This window comes from Lepisosteus oculatus, chromosome 14, assembly GCF_040954835.1.
Source record: "Lepisosteus oculatus isolate fLepOcu1 chromosome 14, fLepOcu1.hap2, whole genome shotgun sequence".
NCBI lineage: Eukaryota > Metazoa > Chordata > Actinopteri > Semionotiformes > Lepisosteidae > Lepisosteus > Lepisosteus oculatus.
This window is the reverse complement of record NC_090709.1, coordinates 21,260,014-21,279,434: the sequence shown is the minus strand read 5'-3', so window position 1 is coordinate 21,279,434 and position 19,421 is coordinate 21,260,014. Positions and strand designations below refer to the sequence as shown.

Sequence of the window (19,421 nt, the reverse complement as noted above, 5' to 3'; positions counted from 1 at the left end):
TGAACTCACCGGCCGTGGTTAACGCGTGTTGGATTTTAACGGGCTCTGTGTGTTCGATGTACATAAGCCATTGAATGCTGGGTGTAGAAAATAGTTTTTGCTGGCGGTGGTAATTTTCATGGGGTAGCAACGCAATCGTCTCTTCCTGTAAAAACATAAGTCTGAACATGGCCATGCAGACACTAGCGATGGTCACAAACTGAAAGGGGTCGATGCAGACAACGCAGGCGGCCCCTGACTCAGTCACGCATGTCTGTCTGGTCATATTCATGACCTCGTCCCGAAACCTGATACAGCCTTCTCTTAGAATTGCCACATCCAACTGGCAGTAACGTTTCAACTCTCTCTGTAAGTTAAACACACTTCCCCTGCATTCTTCTTACCAAACCAAAAACTCGGCTGTTTTGCTCGGCAGCATGTAGTTAACGCCGTAAAGTTCTGGCGGCGGCATCAGTCCGACATAATTTTGGTTTTCTGAAGTGTTCATCAAGTGTGGAAAATTCCCCTTAGCCCCAGGGAACCCCATGGCGGCCGGCAGTTTGCTTAATTTCATAGGTAGAACGTTTAAAGAATCGATAAATCTGATGTTCAGAGCTTTTACAGTCATACACATTATCTTGCCACCCTGATTAATTAGTTCAACGTCCATCTTTTCAGCTAACAACTGTCTGATCACTAGGTAATTGTCATATCCCTTGCCATTGTGCGATATGAACGTATGGTTTTTAAAACGTCTATCGATAAATTTACACACAAAATCCTTTAGACAAGTTTCACTATAAAATTCCCAGCTTCGTTTGTCAATATGAAGGGCGTGGACGTAATTTGGTATGTGTGTCCCTGTTTCTTGCATGCATTCAAAGTCGAAAAAATGTACTTGTTTGAAATTTTGGGGTTGTCCAAAGGCGGTATGTAGCACAAATGTGTGTCTGGGGTGTCGATCACGTTGTTACAACGCGAGCAGTTTCTCTTTACATTTGTGACTTGCGAGGCTATAAACCCGACATTTCTCACAAAAGACCCTGCGCTCACACTTACTCACACCCGTCGCCGCATTCCGCAAGTGTCTCGCCAACCCCTGAGAGCTACGACAAAAGACCTTACAGGCCGGGCAATTCTGAATTTCGGCATCAATTTTGCAACACTGGGGATCTAAACAGGTTTTACAAGCTTTAACACAGGCGTGTGCGTTCTTGTGGCTATACGCCACATGGCAGTTAGTGCAAAAATACGCCGCCCCCACAAAAGCTTTAATATTTAAAACCCCATAAAAATGCTCTTCATGCAGTAGAACAAAAAGTATTTTAGAAATTTGGTGGTGTGGGTCCCGTTGTAAAATATTTCCAATCACCCTGGTCGTGGTACAAAATTTTAATGACCACCTTTAAATGTTTTTCAAAAGCGGTAATGTCTGACAAACTAATTTTCCGATTCTCTGGAAAACCCAACTCTTTGTGCATTCGTTTAGCGCCCTGTAACATTTCCCCATCGGTACAACCCTCATTCAACAAACCGTACACACTCCCGGCGAAACACAGATTACCGCCCGTGTAATGTAAGTCGATAAGGTGCGCTTTTTTCTGAGCAATTACCCGGCTGTACAGAACGGATTTAAATCTTCGGCGGGCACCCCCCTGCATATTCCTAACTATCGTCACCACTAAGCGGTGGCTGTCATTGGTGAGAACCTCTGTGTGGCTCTGTAAGAGGTCCGAGATGTGGCTTAAAAAATCGGCAGCATTTAATTCTCCTGGGTGTCTCCTGCGTGAGAACAAGGGCTTGTTAAAACCACCCGCAGTCAAACGCAGCTGTACAAAATCATTCGCCCCGATGTTTGGAGAAAGTTCATCCAATATTCTCTGGACTGCACCATGCACAGCGTCTATAGCCTGTACATACGAGGTTATTCTGTCGAGATTAACAAAACGAAATTCTTCATGGTGCTCTGTTGCTCTAAAATTATTATAAGACCTGTTATAACTACGTATACGGTCCAGGAAAACTAAGGGGTCTCTATTCGCCCCTGCACCGCTACCAACCTGATTCAGATCGTTCAGTACAACCGGTTCTCGGTTACCGACATCCTGTTCTGCTACAACAACCTCGGGCCTTAAGTTATTTTCTACCACGGCATTCTCATTGCGTGGTTCGGGCGGCCCTTGGGAAATCTGATGCCTCTCTCTGAATCTTTGACGACGCAACAAACATGCTTTTGCCAGTTTAATTCTTTTATTTATGTACAAACGCTTGCTGTTGGCAAGCGCTCGGTCTTTTAAACACTTTTTAGACCGCATGTTTAGTCATTTATCACCGGGGTTTTGCACCAATGAAGCATGAAATATCATCATCATGGTCTGAAATCCTGAGCTTAGAGCTGCATCTTCTGTAGAAATTATATCTAAGAGGTTAGCGGTGAAAACCTGATCTGTTTTGGAAACAAGGTTTGTACACCGGCTAAAACTGCTCTTAGATGCTCTAAAGCTCGTTTTTTGGCCACCTCATTACTGATCGCCGTTGATAGTGACTGTGTAATACCGCGCACTGAATCTAGCACATCACCCAACACCAAGTCTTTAGGCGCGTTATGATTTCTCTCCGCAGGCTTGACACGTCTGGCTTTGCTCAGGGTCTTAACAGCCGTCTCCGATGCAGTCACCACCTTAGGGTCCGACGTTTCCGCCACATTTGTTTCGCCGCTCGTCGATACAGCGGCTGTGTGAAAAAATAAAAGACTTTTTATTACCACGCCAATGCTCCACATCTCAAAATCAGAAAACTACACGGTGTTAAAAATAAAAGACTTTTCAACACAACAATCAATGAAATCTAAACTGTCAAAATCAGAAAACTACAATAACTATGATAAAAACGCCACACATGTGGCGCATCCTTACACACAGGGCTGCAGGTGAATGGAACAAGTTACATGGACATGTTCTTACACCGGTTTCCTTTACGGCTGTGGTGGCGCTACTGGGTCAAGCGGCGTGGTTAACGGCCTATAGACCCGCGCACAGACCAGTCGCTTTTAACTTTAAAAGCTAAGCGGTTTTAAAATAAGGTTTTTTAACACTCCCAAACAGAAAAAACACTGGGGGGTTCTACAGTGTGTATTCCAAAATACAGCGTCTTTTGCACAGAACCTGTGGTAACACCATCCCGCTGATTACGCAGGCAAATTTTTTTGCCCTGCTAGATCAGATCGCCCAGTGTGGTTCGCATGGCTTTAGACACGGGGAGCGGAAGGGGTTTATGAATGCTTTTTCAGATGCCGCAAAGTTTCTCAGCAATGTCGGGGTGGTGGTTACGTGTACCGAACTAATTTTCCGCACCAGCATTTAATTGTTGAATGCAAACAGGAGCCAGTAACGCGTGTGTGCTGCGTTGTTTCAGTGTTTGAAAACCCCCACTTGAAATAAAGCGGTTCACATTTCACATACTTGCAAACTGGAGTCTGTAACTTGTGTAAAAAGTGCTGCTGCGCTGTTTCTGTGTTTGAAAACCCCCTTTTGAAATAAAGCGGTTCACATTTCACATGGTGTTTGTCCTGCGAATTCTTTCCGTGAGACTTTACGCAGTCAGTGTGTGTGTGTGTGCTTGCACCCCTGCTGCTTTTGAGACTCAGCTTGTGCAGCGTATAAGCAGCCTGGCCGGACAACCACTCGGCCACCCGGCCGCGGCTAGCGCCGCTCACACCCCGGGATCTCGCGGCCCGCACCAGACTCCCTGCGCCGCCGTAACTACCCGATTTCCTAGGGTTATAATGGAGCGCACTCAACCCCACGGCAGACATGGTCCCCTTACAAACCAATACACACTTTCACACACCTAAAGCGAGGGATGCACTGCCTTGGGGCTTTGGGACCCTGAGGCTCCGGACCGACTGGCCGGGGGGGAAGGCGGGAGTTCCGACCCTTAAGAACACACCATTGGCTCCTGAGGGGGTGGGACATGCACAAATAACAACACGCCATTGGCTGGCAAGGGGGCGGGACAGCCAACCACCGCGGACGACCATTGGCTGGAAAAGGAGGCATGGTACCTGTCAAAAGTATGACGAAAGGTGTCGCTTTATACTACTAACAGGTCTGTTTTGAGTCTCATGATGATTCTCTTCTGGATCTGAAAAAAACACGCAAATTTGTTTCCGATGTATTTTTCAATTTTATCAGATTTCTTCAGGTGAATGCAGTCGATACGTTCAAGTTTTTATATGATGACAGGACCTACACTTAGGGCTCAGTACTGATAACACTGCTGATATTGATAGAGTAGAAATAAGTGATGTATTGGCAGCTTTATCTGAGGCAAGAAGTCCTAGAACACCTACAAAAATGTTAGGATTCAGAGGAAGAAATATTTTTCTACCTCACCCAATCCTATTGCATTAACGAGGCTGAAGTTGGCTGCTTATTCGCCAGTTTAGGTGCTGCTGCTGTGATGTTATGCCGCCTTTTGCCTGTAGATGGCTCTCTATAGTCACTTTTAAAAATACTCATCCGAGTTGATTACTGCACATATCTCCAGTAAAGGGGAATATGTAAGTAATGATTATCCAAATTGCATTTTTGTATGAAACACATTTCAGAAAATCGAAAACCAATTTTCAAAACTCACAATAACACAAACTGGCATGTTAGACAACAAGTAAATAAGACAAAGGCAAAACGTGAAGTCTCAAAATCTTGCATTTTGCAAGAAATGTTATTATAGCAGTTTACAATGGGACATTTAGAACATGGCATATGAGAATATATGGTTAACGGAGGATGAGCAAAGGGTGATGACACTTTCTGCTTATTGCTATGACCCTCCCTCCTGATTATAAAATCGTCTCACAATTCTGCCACTGAGGTGTGAGACACAATGTAACAGACTCTCAAAATCCTGAACTTCAGGAAATGTTGCTGTACCATTTTTAAAATATGACCCTCTGAATATGGCATGAGAGAATTCATAGGGAAAAGCTAATTGCTCTTTCTGTTGTATTGCGATGGCCCCTGTTTAGAAAAAAAATCTCAGAATTCTGACACAAAGGTGTGAGACACAATGTAACAAATTATGAAAATCATGAAGTATAAGAAAATTTACTGTACCATTTTTTTAATATGACCCTCTGAACATGGCATGTGAGGATTTATAGTCAACAAAATAGCACCCCTTCTGCTGAATTACTTTTTCCCTCCTTCCTCATTACCAAAACATCTTAGTATTCTGACACTAAGGTAAGAGAACATTTGTAATTACAAAACTTCACTGTTGCATTTCTGCGTTGTGACATTCTGAACATGGCATGTTAAAGTATATAGAAAACGTAGATCAGAACAGGTTAAATGTAATTCATAGTGATTTATATTTTTTTAATTCTTTCTAAATGAAAAAATATGTTTTTTCAGTGATTATGATACTTCGGTATTGTAACGTAGGCTGGGTTGTGATGAAAAGGATCCGATGCAGATGCAGGATTCCTGGGGCAGTGAGTAGGCGGACAGAGCTATCCAGGAGCTGGGTCGTAATCCGAAGTCGAAAGGTAGGTCTAGATCAGTAAACTGCACTGGTGGTGAACAATCCAGAACGAGAGACAGATACGTGGTCGGAACAAGAGCAACAGGGTCGATACCAAAAATAGTCACGGGTAGCAAACAATCCACGGGGCGAGACGAGAAACGTAGTCCGAAGGCAAAACGATGAGGTCAGAAAATCCGGTAAGGCAAAGTGAAAGAAACGCTAGGTAGAGCCACAGGTAGGGAACTCAATACCGATCATTGATATGCGAGTAAGAGCGGCTTAAATAATGCAGCCTGCCGCACGGTGAAGAGAATTAACTGGGACTGATTAGACCTCTTCGGAGCTGGTCTGGGCCGGTTAGTGATCGTGACAGCACCCACCCCTTCACGGGCTGGGGAAAATTGCGATGAAAGTCGGTGATGAGAGCTGGGTCGAGAATATCCCCCTCCGGAACCCAATATCTGTCCTCCGGTCCATACCCTTCCCAATCCACAAGATACTGCATGGTATTATGGTGCCATCTTGAATCCAGGATCTTATTAACTGTATACGCCGGACGCCCCTGAATAGTACGAGGAGGTGGTGGACGAGCAGGAGGGGCCACCAGGGGAGAACGGTGAAATGGTTTCAAAAGAGAGACGTGGAAGGCGGAATGGATTCTGAAAGTGGGGGGGAGCGCTTGTCGGTAGGTGACTGGTGTAATTCGTGAGAGGATCCGGAAAGGACCTATATACTTTGGGCCTAGCTTCTTGGAGGACAGGCGCAAGGGTGAATTCTTGGTGGCCAGCCAGACGAACTGACCTTTCCTGAACCGAGGGGCAGGTCTACGACGTCTGTTGGCAAAAGCGGCCTGGCGCTGAGTTGACTTGAGAAGAGATGTTCTAGCCACCTTCCAGATCCTCCTTAACTTCGAGATGTATTGTCTCAGAGAAGGAATTGTCGTAACCAGAGGGGCGTCAGAGATGGGGGAAGGTTGGTAACCTAAGGAGCAAAGGAAGGAGGAGGATGTAATGGAGTTATGAGCGTACTCTGCCCAGGGAAGTAAAGATGACCAGTCATCTTGGGAAGATGAAGTGAAGGCTCATGGAAAGGCAAGAGCCTTTGATTAGTTCTCTCCACCTGCCCATTGGCTTCAGGGTGATATCCCGACGTTAAGGACACATGAGTGCCCAGGGCCTGACAAAAAGCTCTCCAAAAGGCCGAGACAAACTGGGGACCTCTGTCTGAGACCACATCCCTGGGCAAACCATGTAGGCGAAATACGTGCTGGACGAACAGCATTGCCATGTCCTGGGCCGTGGGTAAGGCTGGGAGCGGAGCAAAGTGGGCTGATTTGGAAAATCGATCGGAGACCACCATGATAACCGTATTACCTTGACTGCTGGGGAGATGAAATCCACCGCTATGTGAGACCAAGGGCGGTAGGGGACCGGGAGGGGGTGCAAGAGACCCATCTTCCTGGCATGCGGGGTCTTGGTTCTGGCACAGGTAGGACATGCTTGAATATAGTCTACTACATCCGCTCTCATGGTAGGCCACCAGAAGTCCCTACTCAGGAGATCCAAAGTACGTTTGACCCCAGGGTGGCCTACGAACCATGAGTCATGACTCCACTGTAAAACCGCCGAACGTAAATTATCCACCACAAACAATTTGTCCACGGGGCAACGGAGCGGGATGGTGGTCTTGCCCAGGGCCCGCCTGACTTGATCCTCAATCGAGCACCGAACTGCCTCCATGACACGGTTAATTGAAATTATTGGTTTGGGTGCATAATCCAGATCCGGGGGGTCATGAAGTCGGGAAAGAGCATCCGCCCTACCATTCTTAGATTCAGGGGTATAGGTGATCACGAAGTTGAAGCGCTAGAAGAACAGAGACCAACGAGCTTGACGTGAATTGAGGCGTTTAGCCGATTGGATGTAGGCCAAGTTCTTGTGGTCCGTGATTATAACAAAAGGATGCTGAGCCCCCTCCAGCCAGTGCCTCCATTCCTCAAGGGCCAGCTTGATAGCAAGGAGCTCGCGATTACCCACGTCATAATTCACTTCGGCAGGAGAGAGCTTCTTGGAGAAGAAGGCACATGGATGTAGAACCTGTCCTTCTTCCTGACGCTGGGAGAGGACTGCCCCAACCCCATAGGCAGAGGCGTCCACTTCCACTACAAAGGGCCGGGAGGGATCCGGGTGACGGAGAAGAGGAGCAGTGCTGAAGAGGTGCTTTAAGCGTAGGAATGCCTTGTCCGCCTCCGGGTTCCACTTACCTCAGCCAGGTCAGTTGCGAGTTAGAGCAGAGATGGGCGCCACAACTGAACTAAAGTTCCTAATGAACTGCCTATAAAACTTAGCAAAACCCAGAAAACGCTGGATCTGCTTTAGATTGCGCGGAACTGGCCAGTCGTTAATGGCTGCTACCTTAGCTACCTTAGATGAGTCCATGGCCACACCCAGAGGAGAGATACTGTAACCGAGGAAATGGATCTTGGAGACATGGAACACACATTTTTCCAGCTTAGCATAGAGCCTATTGTCAATCAATCATAAAGGACTGGAAGACAGCCGGAGCATTGACAAGGCCAAAGGGCATGACCTGGTATTCATAGTGCCCATGCGTAGTCATAAAGGCTGTCTTCCATTCGTCCCCCTCCCGTATCCTGATAAGGTTATAAGCCCCACGTAAATCCAGTTTTGAAAAGATGGTGGCTACACGTAAGGACACCAAAGCCACTGGAATTAGAGGTAGAGGGTAGTGATGTTTAATTGTGATGGAGTTCAACCCCCTGTAGTCAATGCATGGGCGCAATGAGCCATCCTTCTTTTCAATAAAAAAGAAACCAGCACAGGCAGGAGAAGAGGAGGGGCAAATAAAACCTGAGTCCAGGGCTTCCTTAATGTAGTCTTGTAAGGCCTGATTCTCCTTTTGGGTTAAAGGGTAAATGCGACCCTTGGGGGGGAGTGATCCTGGCAATAAATCGATGACACAGTCGCAAGTTCGATGAGGGGGAAGCAAGAGAGCCTGTTGTTTATCGAATGCCTGTTTCAGGTGAACGTATTGAGGTGGAATAGAAGGTGGAGCATCTACAGGGAGGATAGCAGCGGAGACCTTAACAGGGAGGCGACAACAATTGGCATGGCACGTGTGACTCCAGGCAATGATCTCATTCTTGACCCAGGAGATGTGGGTGTCGTGTTTCCTGAGCCAGGGAAGGCCCAGGATCAGCGGGTAGGCAGGCGAGTCCAGGAGAAGAAATGAAATATCTTCCATATAAGTGGCCCCAACCCTGAGAAAGAGCGGGATGGTTTGCAGAGAAACCTGAGCAGGGGTGAGTGGAGAACCATCTAGGGCTAGAATGCTGACGGGGGGTGACACAGAAACCACGGGGATATTCCATCGGTGGACGAAGGAAGCGTCTATGAATGATCCTTCTGCACCTGAATCAACAAAAATCGACAGCAGAAGATGAGTATCAGACCACGACAATTCCGCCGGAAACAGAGTGCCCAAAGAGGCTGGGGAAAAAACAGCACTGCTGACCTTAGCTGAAGGCTGCGGTAGAGCACGAGGTGCAGATGGTGGTCTTGAAGGACAAGTAGCGACCCAATGGTTATGAGAAGCACAGTACATACATCGTCCCTCTCGGCAGCGCCTTTCCTTTTCTTGAAGGGAAAGAGGAGCATGTGGCAGAGCTGGCAAAGCAGGAAGTGATGCCTCGAGAGGGCCATGTCTGCTTCCAGTGGGTCTGTCTGCTTTCCGGATTCTGATGCGGGTGTCCAATTCCAGGACCTGGGAGATCGCTGCTTCCAGGGAATGAGAGTGGATTGGCATGAATACCAAGTGTTCCTTCAACTTCTCTGACAAACCCTTACAGAAAAGGCAAACAAGCGCCTCTGGGTTCCAGATGGACTCTGTGGCAAGAGACTGAAATTCCTCCACATAATCCTGTAGAGGTCTATCACCCTGTTGAATTGCCGAGAGCCGAAGGTGAACCAGGTCCAGATTGTTCTGCGAAAAACATGCCTGAAGACGATCCGCTAAGCTATTGAAATCCATGGGTTGCGAATCTGCTCTGGTAAAAAAAACAGAAGCCCAATCCAAAGCCTTGCCTGTCAACAGGGAGATCGCAAAACCAATCTGTTCTTGCGACGTAGGAAAACGCTCTGGATGCAGATGAAAAGAGAGGTAGCATGAGTAATGAATCCTCTGCAACCAGAAGGATTACCGTCATATTTTTCAGGAAGAACAAATGGTATGGTTGGGGGGGGGGTGGGTGGGGCGGCTTGAGCGGAAGAAACTGCAGGAGGAGCAGTAGAAGGTGCTGGGGGCACCGGGGGGGACGAAAGCCAGGCAACGTGATTGGTAAGAAGTTGAAGAGACTGCTGTAACTGAGATAGAGCTTGGGAGTGCTGGTGGAGGAGGGAGCGAAGAGCTTGTGCATCCGCGGGATCCATACTGTAAGGCTCGGTATTCTGTAACGAAGCTAGGTTGTGGTGAAAAGGATCCGATGCAGATGCAGGAAACCTTGGGCGGTGAGTAGGCGGACAGAGCAAATCCAGGAGCTGAGTCGTAGTCCGAAGGCATAAGGTAGGTCAAGATCCGGTAAAGGCACTGGTGGCGAACAATCCAGAACGAGAGACAGGTACGTGGTGGAAACAAGAGCTGCAGGGTCAATACCGAAAAATAGTCACTGGTAGCAAACAATCCAAGGGTCGAGATGAGAAACAAAGTCCAAAGGCAAAAGGCGAAGTCAGAAAATCCAGTAGGCAAAAGGGAAAGAAACGCTACATAGAGCAACACGTAGTGAACTCAATACCGAGCAGTGATATGCGGGTAAGGGAGGCTTAAATAATGCAGCCTGCCGCACAGTAAGGCGTCTGATGAGAATTAACACGTGCGGCGGCGTTTGTAATTATCACCCTGCTGCTGGGACTGATTAGACCTCTTAGGAGCTGGTCTGGGCCGGTTAGTGGTCGTGACATTTAGAACTAATAATATTAAAGGTCTGGATTGTATAAATAACAATTTGTTTATGGTGGACTGTTTGGATCATTTTGTAGATGATCCTGGTTCCTTGTTGGAAGGTATCCTGTCTGTTTGACATGCTTGGTGTGTAGGCAGTGTGGAGGGTGACGGTTGCGTGCGCTGTCAACTCTGGATTAATCCATACTTACCATTTAAATGCCTAAAGCTTCGTTGACACCGTTAGGTTTCCACTGTTAGGCAGCTTTACCTCTGTAGAATCTGTGGCTCCATAGGAAGACAATCTTGCCTTTCTGTGTGTCACTATGTTTCTGCCTGGGTCTTCTTTAGGCATTGTTCTGGAACACTGTGTCCATGCTGGCCTGTTTTTATCCTGTTTTGTAAGGGGGCTAGTTTGTATCCTATGGTCTGTGTTCCTTCTGTTCGTTTCTGTATGAGTAGGAGCAGTTTCAGTTGAATTTGTTTCTGCTTTCCCTGGTGGGGATTATGCATGGACCATTAACATCTCAATAAGCAATCAGGGTCTTTTGTTTTCCTCCCTAGTAGGACTGTGCAAGCTGTGCGAGTTTCCATAGCTGATTGGTTTCAATTATTCTTCTGTTTGTTGCGTAAGTGTTAGTATGGTGAAGAGTTCCAGTCCCTGTAGGATCTGGCTAGTTAGGAGAGGGGAACAAAGCTCTTTCTCCCAGATTTTATCCGAGAGAAAACCATCTGGGACAAGGAGAGCACTCTCCTTTCAACGACTAAAACCCTCCCGGTTTTTCTGATGTTCAGGTCTTGTGTAAAGATTGTATTAAGTTTTTTGATCCACTCCCTTTCCTTTTTCTTTCTTTCTATCTCTGTCCAGTTGGGGTTGCTTTCCAGTCCCGTGGTTCCTGATGTACCTGTGTTGTGTCACCTGGGTTTGGATGGAGTTACCCATTTCACCCACATAGGTCACCCCGCACTTTTTGCACTGGATGCTGTAGATGGCGTTATTGATGTTTTCTGAGAGTGCCCTTTGCAACTGGAAGATTTATTTAGTTTTGTTGTTTTGGATCGTTGTTTTCTGTTATGAAATGTTTGGCTCTTGGTGTATATGATCTGTTTTGTACAGGTTTTAGCTTGCTTTGGACTAATTAATGCTGAAGGTTTTTGTTTTTTTCTGTGTGCAGATATGATTTTGTGCTCCCTCAGTATGTTTGTGTTTTCTAATATCATGGTTTTTGGTTGGTTTTTATGTTGAGTTGAGAATATGATGTGTTGAGGGGTATTTTTCTGTCATCTGGAGTTTTTCTATTTAGAAATGTTTGTGCCACATTTTTGAGGAAACTTCATGTGTATCTTCTCTGGCATAAAGCTTGGAAGAGTGTGTATTTGGCTTCCTCAAAGTCTTGTTGTTGTGTACAGATTTTGTGGAAGTGTAGGAGTTGTGATTTTACCAGTCCCTTTAAAGTATGTTTTGGGTGGAAGCTATCCTTGTGCAGTAAGCCGTGTGAATGTGTCTTTGAAAAATACCTTGGTGTTGTTGAAGGAAGAAACCTTGTATGTGGTGGTGTCTAGGAAGTCTATCAGGCTACCATGCTTGGTGTATTTGAGTTTAATGGACCTGTGGTGTGTGTTGAGGGTGTTAATGATTTCTTGTAAGGCTTGATATGTGCTGCCTATATGTTTATTTTTTATATATTTGCCCTGGGATGGACTGGTGTCCTTTCCAGGGTGTAGCCTGCCATGTGTCTATTTCTTGCCACGTTTTAAAGTGGAGTTACAATCTTACTATTTTTACGGTTTTAAATTGACATTTACAAATGTATATTGAAGCAGCTACCCACCTGAACTAAACTATGTCAGCATGTGTAGTCTGCAAAGGAACAAGTAATAGGTTTATTCCATACTGAAAAGAGAAGAGAGAAAACTCAATGTTTCGGCTGTGAAGCCTTCTTCAGGTGTGAGAAAGACAGGGCAGATTACAAAGATTAAATAGCACAGAAGAACAAAAGCTGGGAGAGGGGAGGAGGCAGGAGCAGCAGAGAGGCCACTCAGGAAGTGCAAAATGGAGAGAGGTGAAGAAAGGTGTGAAGTCAAAACCTGCAAGAGAATAGAGAAGATTATATTAAAATAAGTTATTGAGAGATCCTGGCTATTTGAGGTGAAAAGAAAAACTATGGGCTTGGAGAAATCTTTAACCTTCCCAGCCCTAATATGTTCTCTGAAGCATTCTCCTAGTCTCCTTTCGGTTTCCCAAATGTAGATAGCTGGGCATTTTTTGCAAGAGATACAGTAAATGAGATACGGGATGTTGTCAGGGTTATCCGGAATTGTCCTGTGATGCCCTGAATGTCGTTAGATATGTATTTGCAAGTGATGCAGCGAGTGCTATTGCAGGGGAAGGTGCTGAGTGCGAGGGAGCTGTGAAGAAGAAGCTTATGTGGTGGTCAGCAATAAGAGATGATTGGGCGGTCGGAAAAAAAGAGTACCGATGGAGGGATCGTCCTGTAAAATGTAGTCATTGTTAATGATGGTCCTGGGGATAGAAATTGGGTTAGGGTGGTAGGGAAGCACCGAGGGAATGCAGTTGTGAGACTGGGAGTTCCTGATTGAGTTGATGATCCGAGGGCTGTTTTTGGCCCGGGAGTAGAATAAAGCGACACCTTTCATCAAACTTTTTGACAGGTACCATGCCCCCTTTTTCAGCCAATGGGAGGCCGCCACGGGCAGATGTCCTGCCCCCTTATTGGCCAATGGTGCAATGTTATGGGCGGATGTCCCGCCCCCTCCAGAGCCAATGGTGTGTCATAATGAGTGTTGTTGTCCCGCCTTCCACCCCGAGCAGCCCCGGGCCTCAGGGTCCAAATGCCCACCACCGCATCCCCTTCGATTTATAAATAAGTGTGTGAAAGCGCGTATTAGCGACGAGGGTTGGATGGTGATCATGTCTGCTGCAGGTTGGAGCGCAGTCTATCGTAACCCTAGGGAATCGGCGGTGTGGGAAGTCTGGTGAGGGCCGCGAGTTTCCGGGATGTGAGCACACACACACACACACACACACACTGACTGACTGAGTAAAGTGTCACAGAAAGAACTTGCAGGACAAATAGCATGTGAAATGTGAACCACTTTATTTCATCAGTAGGTTTTAAATTACAGAAACATCCCAGTATACACTTTTAAACTTTTCACACACATTACAGACTACTGCTTGCAATCGCCAATTAAATGTTGGTGCAGAAAATTAGTTGTAGCTATCGCCCCAACATTGTTCAGAAACTCAGCAGCATCTGAAAAAGCATTCATAACGCCCTTTCTCTCGCCATTTCTATAGCAGTGAACACCGAACTGGGCGACCCTAACAGAGAAAATAAATTAGCCTGAGTGATCAGAGGGATGGTGTTACCACAGGTTCTATGCAAAATACGTTGTATTTTGGAATACACACCGCTGAATCCGCCAGGCTTCAGTTTATGATCTGAAAACATCAGAATCACAGTAATTTCACTCATGTTCTTTACATACATATATATCTCTTTAACAAATTCAAGGATATTAGCATTCGGTTTATTGATTTTCATTTCAAGCTTTACAGAAAGAAGGGTGTAAAGCACTCTTTGTAAGAATTCTGACGTATACATTCGGAATTCTTCATTCTTCTCACGATGGCACACCTGTGTCTGTAAAAAAAGTGGAAGCTCTATTCACATTGCGAGTAATTTCACAGCCCTGGTTTTATATAGATCTTTTTTCTTTTCTGTAAAAATAAGTATAAATAAGTATAAAATAAGTTTTGCAACGCACCAAAAGTCACGTGTAGTATTTTTCCATCTACCTTTACAAGTAAGGAGCGTACATACTCATATGGCGAGCGGTCGTCAATTATTTTCATCTGTAAAAGTATAGGCACCCAGGCCACTGACGATGTACAGAACAGCCGATAAAATTCGGGCTAAACTTATAAATTTCAAACTTATAAACTTATAAAGAGACACTTATAAATTTCTAATGCGGCAAACAACACATCTTTGTACTGTAACATGACCAGGGGAAGGGTCATTCATAACAGGTATTTTCGGAATGACCTACTTAAAATACTAGATATGGACCTTAGCAAAATGGCTGCCAAAAAGAATCAGCTGACTGGTAAATGGAAAGGGTCTACCCTGAGAAACAATGAGACACAGCTGAGCCGCATCAGGAACCGAAATATAAGTGCCCTGGAGGCAGTGAACAGGGCGGAAGCCGATAAGGTGAATGCGGTTTGGAGGAAAAGAGGTGAAAGCGGTGTATGTTAAAGATTGGGCTAAAGAATAACGGACTACTGAAAGGAGAAAAGGTTTATGGTTTTTGGATTACGGACACTGGATAAGGATACATCGCGGATTGGCTTTATTACGGACTTTTGGAACTTGGATCGGATCAGGATTAAGGGAACGGATTACGGACTGTATTTGGAAGATAGTTGGAGGAAGAAATGCCACGAAACTCAGGAAAGAAAAGTGTGGTGTGAGTACTACTTTCATTTACATAAACCTTCCCCCGGAGACACCACAGTACCCATCCGCGCACCTGACAACTAAGCATGTGTGACCCCGTTGACCTGGATGATAAATCAAACAGGCCGCGCATTCATCAACCACAACCCCCTTTAAACAATGGTTGAAGGTGCAACATACCACCGACTTTACAATCTGATCCATAGCATCGGGCTCATTAGAGCCATCGTTAGCTAAACTAGGTTGAACATCATCATTAATCACATTTTGGCGAGCACACATGAACAGACAAGAAACATTCAAGCTTGATGGTAGTTTGAAGATTGATGCGTCGACCTCTTCGTTATTCTATTAAAGGAAAAAAGAAAAGGAAGGCTTCACAAAATAAATAGGCATGCTTTTTACCTAAAATATTTACAATTGTAATGCCTCTTTTGTGTTAGAGTTTTTCGTTTGCTTCAAACTTGCTGTGGTTTAATATTTACCATTCGTAGCAACTCTTCATCAGTCGTTGACGGACCCCCAACACCTGAATCACCGTCAGAGTTCACATGACAGCCACTGTCACACACCACTGAGTGCTGGGTCAGCTTTTGCTAAAAAGAAGACAAAGTGTTGAAAACGAAATACGCTAAACGCAGGTTGAAACGACAATTCCACTATCAGAAAAATAATTTAGCAACCTACTTCTTCAGTTTGCATAGCAGAGGAATCCGATGATTCACTACTCAAAGAAGCCATCTTCGCAGCAGTCAATATCAGGGCCTGACAGCTCAGGTGTCACACTTCAAAACCAGCAAGTCGGCTAATTTAAGCATAAACTCCAAATTTGTAACCATGCCTACATAGCTCAAGACATTTTTCAAATGGTTGTGATGTTTTAGAACGCCCCACCATATCCCCCCCCCCAAAATCACACGTGTTTTATCGAGAGTGAAAAGTAATCACGTTGAATTAAAATATGTAAGCTTATTTCAATGACAAATTCTCAACAACTTTTCTCTCTTGTGGCTTCCTTGATAGTTATATTTCCATGACACCGGTTTTAATGTCTGTAGATTGTATCTTATTTTTATTTTTTGTTTTGTTTCATGTTCATATTATGTGTTTTCACCCAGTTGACTCCAGTTAATAACAGTTCACCCAGTTAATAGCCACTTTTTATGCTCGAAAAACGGGTGATCTTTCTATCTCGTGATCAGCTTAGTATCTTTCTGTAAGTTTTTTTCTTCTTAATTAAACGTTTAAAATACATGAATTTCCTAAAGACAACACACGTTTCGAACAGAAAAAAATCATATTCTGTTCTCTTCCTGGTATGTATAACAGATCAGCAGGTCTTATTTTCCCAATTGCTTTTTTCCACTGTATTTATCATAATGGCTAGCCAATGTCCTCTCTTAGCTAGGTAATGTTACTTGTGGATGTGCTTCTGCGTTGCGTAGAAGCACATGTATCCATAGAAAGTGTATTATACTACTATTTGAGCTACAGTACATAAAAATAATTATATCGTTATTAATTTCTTTAGGTACGTGATTCCATATTATATTCCCTATTAATCAAATTCTAAAAGTATGCTTTTGTTTACTCCGATAACGAGCACATTCACAGAAAATGTAAATATCTTATGACTTTTCACAAAGTATATAAAGTTAAGATGGTCAGAAGGAGCATGTAAAAACGTTTCCGAAACGTGGTAAAATCTTACTACATGTAAGACTTTGATGCTTAAAATGTTTAGGAAGAAAGTGGAATACTGGTGTGTATTTTTTCTTTAAACTACCAATACCAGCCATATACAGTTTACACTATATGTTTATGTTCCTAAATTAATATAGTTTATGGTGGTGTATCGTGGTTGTAGAGGTTTGATGGGTTTACTGAGACAATTATTAATTGTAGCAGTAATCACGAGGTTGTTCGTTGTGGCTTTTAGAAAATCAATCGTCAGAACAACGCACACACACGGGTTCAATACACGAGATACATTTATTCATATAAATTGTGCACCAAACATATACTAGTCTGCCTGGATACGAGCGGCAGACCTTACTGTGAGGGTTATCAATATACAAGGTATATAATCTCGAAGAGATGCCAACACAAAGAGATACACAACAGAGAATATATGTCAATATATATAGTTCGGTTACCAAATCGCTAATCAGTGTTATTACCCACTGTTACTCTAAACTCGGAAGTAAATACATTACTCATGAATTAAATTGCTAACAACTTGTGTTGAGGTACAATTGAATTCTCGAGACACAATGTAGAACATGGGGTTTACTTATCCACTGTGTATGGATTTGGAATCTCCCGGCACGAACACCAAACCAGCTGACAGGCTCTGTTGCAGCCTCTGTTCCAGCGGTTGTCCAATGGGCGTTGTCCCGGCGTCCTCTGGCTACCGGCCAACCAGTTGAGGTACAGCTCGGAGTAGGACGGGCGGAGGAATCTGACTGCGGCGCGCAGGGCAGTCGTTGCTCCGAGGAGATCTACCAGCAGTCCAGCTGGCTAGTAGAAAGTCTCTATGCACAGAGTGTGACCGCGAGTCCTCACAAGTCACTCTTTTGCCTGGGAAGAAGCTGGTTCGTTCCTGGTCCAGCGCTGCTTCTGAATAAGCTATTCAGGTTGTCGACGAGGGTCCAACTGTAGGCTGCCGTTGATCAAGCGGATCATTCACGTTGGTAGAATTCTGAGTACGTATGGGATCCTCGGCCTCGCACTTAGAACAAAGTCCAAGTCCCTTTGCAGACAACAGCAGTTGTCACGTGATGGTCTCTGAGGATGCGTGAAAATGGCCAAGGAGAGCCCCGATCTGAGCTTGCGCTCCCTTTTTGACCAAGACATAGATGTGTGCTGATTGGTTGAGAGTTTGGCGGGCATTAGAGACCCACGTGGTATTACCACGCCCTGCCAGTCCCTGATTGGTTGGTCAAGGTGAGATATGAGTCACTTACTCTTGACACTTAGGAATGCAGTCCAGATGTCCATTCGGCACTCCCTAGACAGATAGGCACCAATGGATGACCATTGATCATGATAGCCAGGCTAAGCTAAGTGCATCCCCATCTGGGAGCTGTCCATTATCAAAAGAAAACATCTTAAATCAACCTGCATGAATACTTTCTCTGTGGCTGCACCACAAAGATGGAGGGTGAGATGGGGCCTCATTTAGGACAGAATACCACTGCCTAATTCTGTCTTATTAACAAGCATTGCCGCTACAACGGCATCTCTCCTGTCAAACTTCCTCCTGACGTGTTTGACAGGATCTGGGCCGTGGTGAACAGTGGGAAAGATGCCCTGTGGAGAGTGAGGAACATGGGGCTGTTCAAAGGCATCGAGGTCCCAGTCAAGGCAGCAGGTAGCCTGGCCCTATTCATCACCCGAGAGAACTATTACCTCAGAGATCTGTGAAGAGAAGGGAGGGAGGAAGCAGAAAATCTGTGGGAAATTGAGAGCATAGGTCAATATCTCAAGAAACTGTGAAAAACATTATCATGTTTAAGTAAAGAATGTGATTTGCACCAGAAAAAAATAAATTGTTGCTATATAACTGGTACCGTGTCAAAATGTAATGAGATGTGATTATATATACTGTTTTAAGTATGTATATTATTGTAAAGCTTTCTAATTTGTGATGTCCTGTATTTTTTTGTGAAAAGAAAATAAAGTTCTTAAAAAATCGATTCACCCAGGGCGAGGCTTGGCCATTGCACTCCGGCTGTGCTGACCCCTGCGAATTCCCCAAATGTGGGAATCTCCATTGCATAATTTCTGGTAGTGGGGGACTGCGTTCGCGCTCTCTCCTGATGTGCTTGGTCCAATATCAGATACGGGAGAATTATGACACCACGAACTGCGATAGGATCCCAGTTCGAAAGGAGTCAATGCCACTGCTGGTTCCCGGTTTCTTTTAGTTAGAGGTCCGGAGAAGCATTTCAAGCTGGTTACACTACTCCTTCCGGACATTCATTCCCTTTTCAAAGTCAGTCGTTTTGCTGTTGTCTGCATTATTTAGGCTGATTATCGAGGTTAGCCTTTATTTGGTCATGGGGGCCTCGGTACTGTATACTAATTCTCAAGACAGTTTCACCCGTTTTCTGATTGCTAGGTTCTGTACCAGTGCAGACATGTCAAACAGTGAATGGCTGTACCTCTATTGTATCCGTGCTCAATGAATGAAATCAGTAATAAATGAATATATGTATAGTTATACGAAAAACAAGTGGTTTATCGACTCATCTTCATTTGCAGATTTAGAGGCAGCTTCGATATTCGGGGGAGGCGTAAAACATGGTGCTGATCTTTGGAAAGCAGGAGGCAAAACTGACACTTTCTCATACAAGGAGCTGAAACCAGGCCACCTGGGTGAAGATCAGGTATCGTAACCGCTAGACCATATGGGAGCATACAGCCATGTTGTGCGTGCGTCATGTAAGCAAACTGTAATTGCTGGCT

General features: G+C 44.9%; 1 non-coding gene across 1 annotated transcript; it reads left to right on the top strand.

Moving 5' to 3' along the window:
* Positions 1-18,607: 18,607 nt before the first annotated feature.
* Positions 18,608-18,772, top strand: LOC138243652 (U1 spliceosomal RNA). Its single transcript, XR_011192302.1, has one exon. It is a non-coding gene; the product is annotated as a U1 spliceosomal RNA (small nuclear RNA).
* Positions 18,773-19,421: the final 649 nt, after the last annotated feature.